The following is a 10,204-nucleotide window of genomic DNA, read 5'->3' on the forward strand; positions in this document are numbered from 1 at the left end:
TTCACAATGTATGGCCCGATGTTTCTAAGCTGGTTTTGTTGGGTAGTTTGGCATAAACAAACAGTGATTTAGGCATTTGCAAACCTTGACACTTCCAATGCGGTTTCAGCTTCCGGCATCCAAACAGCAGTATGAAAAATCCTGAAAACCGCATCCAAACCACAACAAACTGCTCCTTAGTATACATTCACACTATGCTCCAAATTGGTCCCATTAATAGTGGTCTCATTAATGATCATGAAGACCACCAGCTCTTACCAGGTTCAAAGCTGATTTCGTTTTATGAAGTAGAAATTGCCATCTGATGCTCCACACAGAAAGAAATACCCTAAAAATGCTCCATCTCATAACAATAATCTTACACAGCAAAATGAAACCGAGTTTCTGCACTATTACATAAAATTAGGAACCTTAGGCACCTAGTCCTTACTACTTACTACTTACTCCATAATCTTGCTCAGTAAACCTGTGCATCTCCAAGGAAATCTAGGCATACTCTAACAACCAAGGAGTGCGGTGGATCCAGCTCTGATTTTGCACAAAATCAGTGATTAAATATTAAAACATAGATTAAAAATGATCTATTTACAGCACTGCGTAACATGACCAAGTGTTTGACTTTGCTAACTACAGACCTATCTCTCTCCTTAATACTGACATAAAGTTGTACGCCAAGATAATATTCACACGATTGAACAGGTTCCTCCCGACTATTGTCCACTATGGATGAAGTGGGTTTCATCCCAGTGTTTCAGGCCTTTACTTGATAAAGACTCTCTCCTTTAAGGTTCACAATTTGATATTTAGAAAGTTGCAATCCTATTTTCTGAAATTCATCTGGAACGGTAAGACTCTCAGAATGTCCCTAGCAGTCCTTAAGACACAAAGAATCTGAGAGGAACCGAAATTTCCAGATATTAAGTTTTATTATTTTGCATCTCACCTGAGTCATTTGATGGCCACTTATGCCCCCTAACATACCATTGTTTGGACGGACTTGGGAAACCACTTTATTGGACTCCATTTCTTGGTTTCAATTTGGGGCCTTCCCAGTGCGGACCGTCCACCCGTGGCTAATTCCCTCTCCTCTCTTGAATTCTACTTATCTATCTGGGACTTTTGCAGTTCCATATTTCAACTATCCTCCCCTATTTCCCTCTTGGTGCTTTTATGGAACAACCCCAAATTTGCTTCAGGACACTCCTCCCCTCATTTTTAAAAGTGTATTCAAGCCAGGATTGGAGTTGGCCATGACCTGACCACTAATAATACCTGGGCCTCTATTTCAGACATTCAACAAAAATAAATCTACTTCTGCCCCCTTTTCTTTAAATTTTTCTAGGTCAGTCATTTTCTAATGTCCATTAGCTCAACTGATACCCTCTATGTTTGAAATCCCTGCTTTCCAAGCATATGATCTCTTCCAAATAGGGCGGTAGTTGGAGAGAGAGAGACTGTATCGAGAGATGATTTCTTTAGAATTGGTGCGATGACCGCTTGTTTAAAGGAGGATGAAAATGTGACAGTGGAAAAAGATAGGGTGAAGAGGTAAGCTATAGGTCGGCATAGATTGGAGGAGAGAGATCAGAGAAGTTGGGAGGGAATAGGGTCGAGAGGACAGGTTGTAAGGTAAGATGAGTGCAGAGACTTTGTCTGTAGTTACTGGAGAAAATGAAATAAAGGTGAATTGGGGAGTGTAGAGAAAGGTGGGTAGAGTGGGAGGAGTGAGTGGAAATTTCTTGTCGAGTAGTGTTGATTTTGCCTTTTGAAATTGATGGCAATATTAGGGGCTGTGAGGGAGGAAAGGAAGGAAGGGAAGGAGGAAGGAGGGGCAGGTCGGTAGAAGAGTGAGTTAAAGGTGGCAAAGAGGCGATGTGGGTTAGAAGAGTGGGTGAATATTAGAGATTTGAAGAATGTTTGTTTGCAATTGAAAGGGCAGTGCTGTAGGATGAAAGGATGAATTTATAGTGGAGGAAATTGGGATAGGAACAAGATTTCCTTCAGTGGCGCTATGCCATGCGGGAGCACTTTTGCAGGTAGCCGGTCTATTTGATGTGCCATGGTTGGGGTTTGGATAATCGGAAACTGTATGTGGTAGCTGGAGGTGCATTGTCTAGGGCTGAAATTAGTGTTTTGTTATAGAAATAGGCAGCCTGATTAGGACAGGACAATGCAGTCATTGGAGAATATAGTTGTTTAAGTGAAAATGAGAAGTGGATTAAATTAATTAGGTTTCATTGTGTATGTGTGGATTTGGGTGCAAGGGGATGGGCATGAGGTCAGGTGAGGCTGAAGGAAAGGAGGTTGTGGTCGGAGAGTGGGAAGGCTAAATTGGAGAAGCTGGAGATTGTGCAATAGTGAGAGAAGACAAGATCAAGGGAGTGCCTATCGCAGTGGGTGGGAGATGAGGTCCAATGGGGGAGACCAAAGGAGAAAATAAGTGAAAGCAGTTTAGTGGCAGAATAGACAGTGGGATTATCAATGGGAATGTTGAATTCGCCTTGTCTGAGAGTAGGCAGGTCAAAGGGTAGGAAATAAGTGAGATAGGCCAGAAAGTTGTCAAGGTATTAGGAAACTGAACCTGGGGGGTGGTAAAGGACAGCAACATGAAGATGAAACAGATAACGTAAACGGATAGTGTAGACTTCAAAGGAAGAGAATGAGAGGGAGGGTTCAGAGGGTATGACTTGGTAGGTGCAGCTTGGAGAAAGTAGAATGCCTGCTCCACCGCCTTGTCTGTTTCCAGGTCTGGGATTGTGGCTGAAGCAGAGTCCCTCATAGGAGAGAGATGTAGTGTCAGACGAGGTCAGCCAAGTTTCTGTAATGACGAGTAGGTTGACATAATTAGAAATTAATAGATCATGGATTGATGTAAGTTTGTTTCAAACAGATCTGGCATTCCATAGTGCTCAGGAGATGGGAAAAGAGGGTAGTGAAAATATGTGGATAAGATTGTCAGGATAGGAAGATTTAATAGCAAAATACAGCTAAATTTAACAAAATATAAGAAAGTATAAGAAAGTATAACCAATACATTACACAACACACAGGATCCATTAATCAGCCATAAATCCTGAAGTCTGTGTTAGCAAAGAGGCCGAGCGATACTGACCAGTGGATTTTTATACAGTTTGAGTTAACAAAAAACAATGATGATGTCACAATGTACACAAAGATAAACTAAGGTCTTTCTTCATTGGTTCAGGGTGTAAGATAGCCCAGTACAATTCAGTTCATAGGTCAGTTCAAACGATGCTTCTTCCAAAGGTGGGGGCAATTCACTCAAACAGCTGTGTACGTGTCTTGCTTCAGGAACCGCCTAAATCCAGTTTAAACAAACCTATTAACATGTGCTGCAGCAGTATTATAGAGTATCAATCTTATAATAATCAAAACTAGTGATCGCTTTGCCGCTGATACAGGATTTCTGCTGGTGAAGTGAGGATTAATATAAGACCAAACACCATACATTTCTTAGGACCTGAACCATAAATACCTTTAATGTAAATTTATCTTTGAATATATAGACTTTAAGTCTTACTAATCAAATGATGTGATTTGGAACTTCATTAAAAGTAAATTATTTACAAATGTACGTGTGAATGTAAGTCTATTTGCTGTGTTTACCTACATGATTGCGTATTTAACATTTGTAAACTGGTGCGAACGACTCACAATGGCACAGGGTTCTATAATAACCGATATTAATTAATTAAAGTTGCTTCATGCAATTATTCGACTTCGACAATGTGTACAGACTAGTGAGGAGGGAAGTAATAAAGGGAAAATCATAATCAGGGATGGAAGTATAGGATGATGGAGAAAGAAGAGGAATTTGGAGAGAAGTATGGTGACAGTAAACAGGAGAGACTATAAAGTGAGTAGGTGCATGATGGAGAGATGTGAATAAATGTGTATTAGCTGGGGTATGTAATGAGAAATTGGAAAGGAACAATTGATCAAATTTGTGCATGGCAATGGAAGAGGTAAAAGTACTCTACCGCCCCCTGGCTGGGGTTAATGGAGTAGGCAGTTTCTACCACACTGACAAAATGAGGTCCCAGAGGATGCTGACAGTTGGATGCAGAGGGTCCAGCAGCCAAACAGAGATGGTAACAACAATCACAATTGAGCTCAGTGGGTAGCTGAACAGATGTTGAAACAGCAATGACAGTTGAGCTCCGTGGGTCCCAACAGCTGAATAGAGTTGCCATAAGCTCTATTTCCATGTAAATTAAAGATACAGCCTACAAACTATACTACTGTCACGATCTGCCTGCAGCATACTGCTTTGCCTGGCAGCTCCTAACCTGGACTATCAGACTTTGCTATTTTTGTTAATTCTATGTGTTAACAGCAGTACCTCCATTCACCAGAGGTGCTGCTATTGTGCTTTATTCTTGTGCTTGAGGAGTTAACCTTTATGTTCACTAATTATCTCATGCACCTGGGTGTGTCTCATTCCCCTTATATATACCTGTCACTCCCAGCACACATTGCTGGTTATTGATGTCATATCCTGTTGTTGCACCTTGTGGATTCTTCCTCCTGCCTTGCTCCTTTGGTTACATGCTGCATGGAATCTGTTCATACCTCCTGCTTCCCTGCATTAGCTGTGTACCTGTTGGTTTCTGGACATTCATATTACTTCCTGCATCAGCTTGCACCTGGTATCTATGACTACTCTTGATTACCTGTTATTTATACTTTTTCTGCAAATAAACAGAGTGTTTTCACCATATTCTTGGCTCCTAGCTGTACTCCTGTATGTAACCGTGACAACTACAGAGAGTATTGTACACATGACAAACTCTTCCCTGCGTCCACTCCGAGCTGCTGGTGGAGCTGTGTATGCTTTTCAACATCTGGTGGACCTGTCCTTGCAGATTCCCCTTCTGGAACCTGGCTCTTTTTGTTCTTAATTCCATCTCTGAACGTCCATTATCCAAGGACACATGGACCTTCTTCCTCTCCCGCCCTACACCCGAAGAGAGCTCTCGCTCTAATAAATTGATTTCTCACATCATTGCGATGCCAAATACCTAATAGCTAATCACTGGTTAAACCCTGCCCCCCTAATAAAAAATACCTTCATGACAAACAACTGAAGTTTGACCTTGTCTGGGCCCACTGGTACCTTAGGGAAAGGAGCAAATCCTTATCAAGCTATGTCACACCCAATGCTACGTGACTTTGCACCCTTTTGCGGTTCCGGCTCTGAGCCACCACTGGTTCCTCCGGACTGGGCACCATATATCTCAAAAACATGTGGCAAGCTGTGTTATGTTTGTTTCATGTACATGCTGCTATATTATTAGTTGCAACTCAAAAGAACAGACAAAGGCACTCCAGTCCAATAATTACAATTATTTGCATAAAATCATTTTTACATAACCAGCATATTTTTTCACTGTCCACTTTTTGAAGAGGTCAAGAGGTGAAAAAGTGGACGGCGTAACGTACGTTGAGGATGTACTGACGTCATTGATGACATCTCAGAACCCGGAAGTGTCGGCCACATATGGCCCTACAGCCGCTGTGATCAGCTAATATCATTTATTAATGTGGCTCTTCATTTTAGCATATAACGATGCAGCGCTATTATAACAAAGACTTATGTGTATAACAGGGAGACTTTAATCCTGCATGACATTCCACAGGAAATTAGAGGCAATAAATTATATTATTTAGATTAGTCTCACTCAAAATAATAAATGGCACTCAGCATGAATGTGTAAAACTACTTGGGGTGAATGATATTATCACAACCTGAAGAATACATTGTTACAGTCAACATGAAAGAGCTGTGATAATGCCAATGAGACACGCTCAGTAAGTGCCAGCACTTAAAGGGATTGAAATATAGGAGGAGACTACTTAGTATTTTTACAATGGCAATGATTCCTTAAATCAATCACTTAGGGAGATTTAAATCCTGTATAATATTCCATAGGCAATTGGAAGCAATAAACAACACCATTTAGATTAATCTCATCCCTGATAGTAAATGGACCTCAGTGTGAATGTGTAAAACTACTTGGTGTGAATGATATTATCACCACCTTGAAGAATACATTGTTACTACTACAAACACACCTATGAACTACAAATGTATTTTGTATCATGACATCAAATATGTATGAGCACATTTCTTTGGATTGCAAAACCACTAATTTATTTGTATTAGATATAAAAATATTGCAGCAATAGGATTACTATTTGAAATAAACACAGAGATCAATGCAAATACACTTTCAGATAATATTGATGAATATAATGAGAAATGAGTAATTTCTTACTTTTTCGTAGCCACAATAATGAAGTTCCATCTTAATATGGGGGAGATTGATCCATGAGACAGCATAGAAATCCCCATTGGAATCATGGGTAAAGGGTTCTGTTATTTTTAATTTAAACAATTTTCTTTTCTTTTACACATTCTTTTGTATATTTTTTGTATTTCGCAAACACTAATCTCTGGAATAAAGGCAAATGTTCCAAATAATGAGAAAAAATATTCTGGTTATGTAAAAATGATTTTAAGTAACTAATTCTAATTATTGGACTGGAGCGCCTTTGTCTGTTATTTTGAGTTTCAACTCTGGTCTCTGTGTTAATAATGTTTAATCATGTTGGAAGAGCACCCCCTCTTTGATACAGTCCCTATAATTGTTAGTGGATAATTTACTAAAGAGGTTAGTCCTGATTCCTTGTGCGTTAACAATTTTTACAGCATGCAGCTCTATACCTGCCTCCTAGTGTCTACCTGTGACAGGATGGACCGCCTATGCCACCCTGTCTGTTGTTGCTGGAAACCGGCTGGGCTTACTTTGCCACTGCCCCCTTTTGTTATTCTGAATACGTCCCTCCTGCTGCAGTAGGAGGAGCCTGCTGCCCCCACTGAGCTCCTTTATGGCGTTTAGAACCACGTTCCTTCTGGGTTTCTGTTACTGCTAGTGTACTCCCGTGCTGGTACACTTGGGCTGGTACCGCTAACCGCTTACTATGGATCAGGGTTGCTGTGGATGGATCCCCCCTGGCCTAACACACTGACCAGAGCTGCATGGTAGTGGCAGAGCGGTGGTACTGGAGAGCTGGGTCCAACCTCAGAAACAGCCGGTGAAAGGATTAGATTTAGGGTATAATCTGCAGGTCACAGTATTACAGCAATATTGAAGAAGTTGTCAAACAGGGTCTTGAAGCAACGAGTGATGATTTATTTCTCAGGTGCCCTGACAAGAATAGTTCCACTGATTAAAGGTATCAGTGGTCAGGTCAGATGGAACATCAGAATGATACATTTCAGTGTGCAGGACAGTGCTTTTTATACAGATTTGGACACAGGCTGTTTTTAGAATCAGGAGGTACCGTTTACCAAAACATAAATTTACATGCATCGCAAAGCTAACAATATTTACACCTATCTGTGATAGCTTACAAATTCAATGATGTCCTGCATCTTGTTTTTAGACACAGGAAATCTAGTAGCAAGGTCTTAATTAACCCTTCCTGTCTTCAAAAGGCGTCACACATCAAGAGGGCTGATTAGCATGGGACCTTTTGTTCCAACAGTTGCAGAATACATATTCCCAAAGAAAGCTATAAACTTCAAACAAGTCATTTGCCCACATCACAATACACAGCAGACTTTCTAAACAAAGGCTCATTGTATCAGATATATACATCAGAAATAAGGTCTTTCCTTTAGCAAGGGTAAAACAGAAAAAGTTAATTTTATTCCCTGGTCTCAGAAATAACGATTTTCTATCTCAAAATATACACAATATCAAAAGTAAGTGCATTGGCAATTATACAAATAAGCGGCCTGCGCTATTTCCTTTAAATAAATTTATACCATAAGTTATTTATACGTGATCCAGTCACACTACCTTTGTTAAATTTTAAACTCTTAAGTGCTTTGTACCTGTCCACTCCCCCCTCCTTTCTACCAATCCTTCCCTGCTGCCTCCCTTTTCCCCATAGCCTCCCTTTTCCAATATACATATATGCTACCAGAACTCTTATTCATTCTCTCATCATCTCCCATCTTGCAACTTCCTACTATCTAGCATACCTGACACACATTTTTCCACATTTTAATCCATTGTAAATGCTGCTGCAAGACTGATCTTCCTATATCAATGCTCCACATCTGCTACTCCACTTTGCAAATCCCTACACTGGCTTCCTCTGTCCTCCAGAATCAAATTCAAAATAGTCACCCTTAACAAAAAAGCTCTCAACAACATTACTCCTGCATATATTTCAAATCTCATATCAAAATACTGTCTTAGATCTACCTCTGCCTTGTCTCATCTCTGGTAACTACCTCTCAATCCTGCCTACAAGACTTCTCCTGTGCTGCTCCATACATTTGGAATTCCACAACCTTCAGATCTTTAGACGCTTTTTACAAACCTATCTCTTTTTAAGAGGTGACCTTATCCACGATAACACTATTCACACCAATCCACCCTCACAACTATCCCAATCTCCACTCTGAGCCACATTTTCTCTTCTTGTTTCAGCTGTGCCCTCTTGCACTTAGAATGTAAGCTCCCAAATGAGCAGGGTCCTTCATACCCTTTGTTTTCATGTCTGCATTTATTTTGTCTACCTTGTATGTCCCTGTTTTATGCATGTACTGTTTTCCCTACTGTAAGGCACTGCAGAGCTCTGTGGCACCTTACAAACCTATGATAATAATAATATTAATAATAATAAATGATCTGATGAATGTTCTGTGTTGTTGCAATCTATCAGAGTCTCCCTGTCTTGACTCTAAGCAAAACAGGCTTATATATTGAAAAAGCACTACGAAATTTGCTGGCGCTATATAAATAAAAGTTCATGGTGTTGATGATGATAACGGTCCCGTTGGAGATATGGCAACTTTTCCACTAATCCTTTATCTACATCAATATCACCTTGAAAAAGACCTAAGGGTTGAAACGTGTCATCGACAGTCTGTTTCGCCCTAGAAGATAATGGACCTCCGCCTTTCCAGCTTCATCTCCAGCATCCTTGAGTCGCTATAGGATTTTGCTCAGCACATGTATCTAATGTCTCTGGATTGATAAAGGATCAGTGGAAAAGTTGCCGCCATATCTCCAACGGGATTGATATATATGCCTATTTTGGTTGAAGTCAAGTTTGGGAAACTCTGATCGATTGCAACAAAACAGAAGATCCATTGGATTATTTATTAATTTACATTGACAGTTCTTTGAGTTTGATATAAGTTTGATTAGATTTATATGTTGTTTTATTTGTATGGTGATAGTGTGTAGCGCCCATCAGGGTGAATTATTTTTCCTTTTTTATGTGTTTTATTGCAGAGTAAAGCAATAGCCCTCTATTCATCTTGTAGGCTGACACATTTAGTGGAGCGCTCACATTTATAGATAATTTTTGTTCCAATGAAAAATTCTTGTCCTCACCAACAATGCCCTCAACAGCACGAGCCCTTCTTACATTTTAATCCTCAACTGCAAATTGTTTTTCTTTTGCCCTCTCTGATGTGCCTCTGTCCGACTATCCTCTTTCAATTTTATAATCCCTTCCCACCTCCATCTAAAATACTTCTGATGGAATTCCTTACCTTGACTTATCAGACTTACTTTCAGCCTACAAAGCTTTAAATGCTTTCTGAAGGCCCACTTATACTCTGAAGCCTACTCATATACTCATACACATAAGTTGATAGTATGTGGGGCATTCTTCTGTTTTTAAAGCCTCAAGTCTGGACATGATCATTTGGGAAACTGCAGCATGTTGTATTTAATACTGTTAACCAGCTTTCCATTCAGTCAACTGTGAGTTTGTATTGTAAATATATAAAGAAGAGACCCAAAACCCTTTCAAATTGCAGAATCCATCTAGAAGTTATATCATACTGAAAAAGACAAAGAAAGTATAGAAAAGAAAACCCTAAAAAAATCCAAAATCATTTAAATACAATTGTTTCCGAGTCTCCATTTTGATGACTTATCATAGAAATAACTAAGATCATTTTTAGCACAAACATTTAACTCAGATATACTGCAAAGTAGAGATCATCATTATTAAAACATTATTGGGATAACAAAAAGTCTACCCAGGTCCCATAAGTCATAAATAAATAGAATTATATTTCATCAATGTTCTATGTTGCTATATTTTTCATATTTATTGATCTAACTTAATCTGTGTAGAGTTGTTGATC

Source organism: Mixophyes fleayi, chromosome 4 (genome assembly GCF_038048845.1).
Source record: "Mixophyes fleayi isolate aMixFle1 chromosome 4, aMixFle1.hap1, whole genome shotgun sequence".
Lineage (NCBI taxonomy): Eukaryota > Metazoa > Chordata > Amphibia > Anura > Limnodynastidae > Mixophyes > Mixophyes fleayi.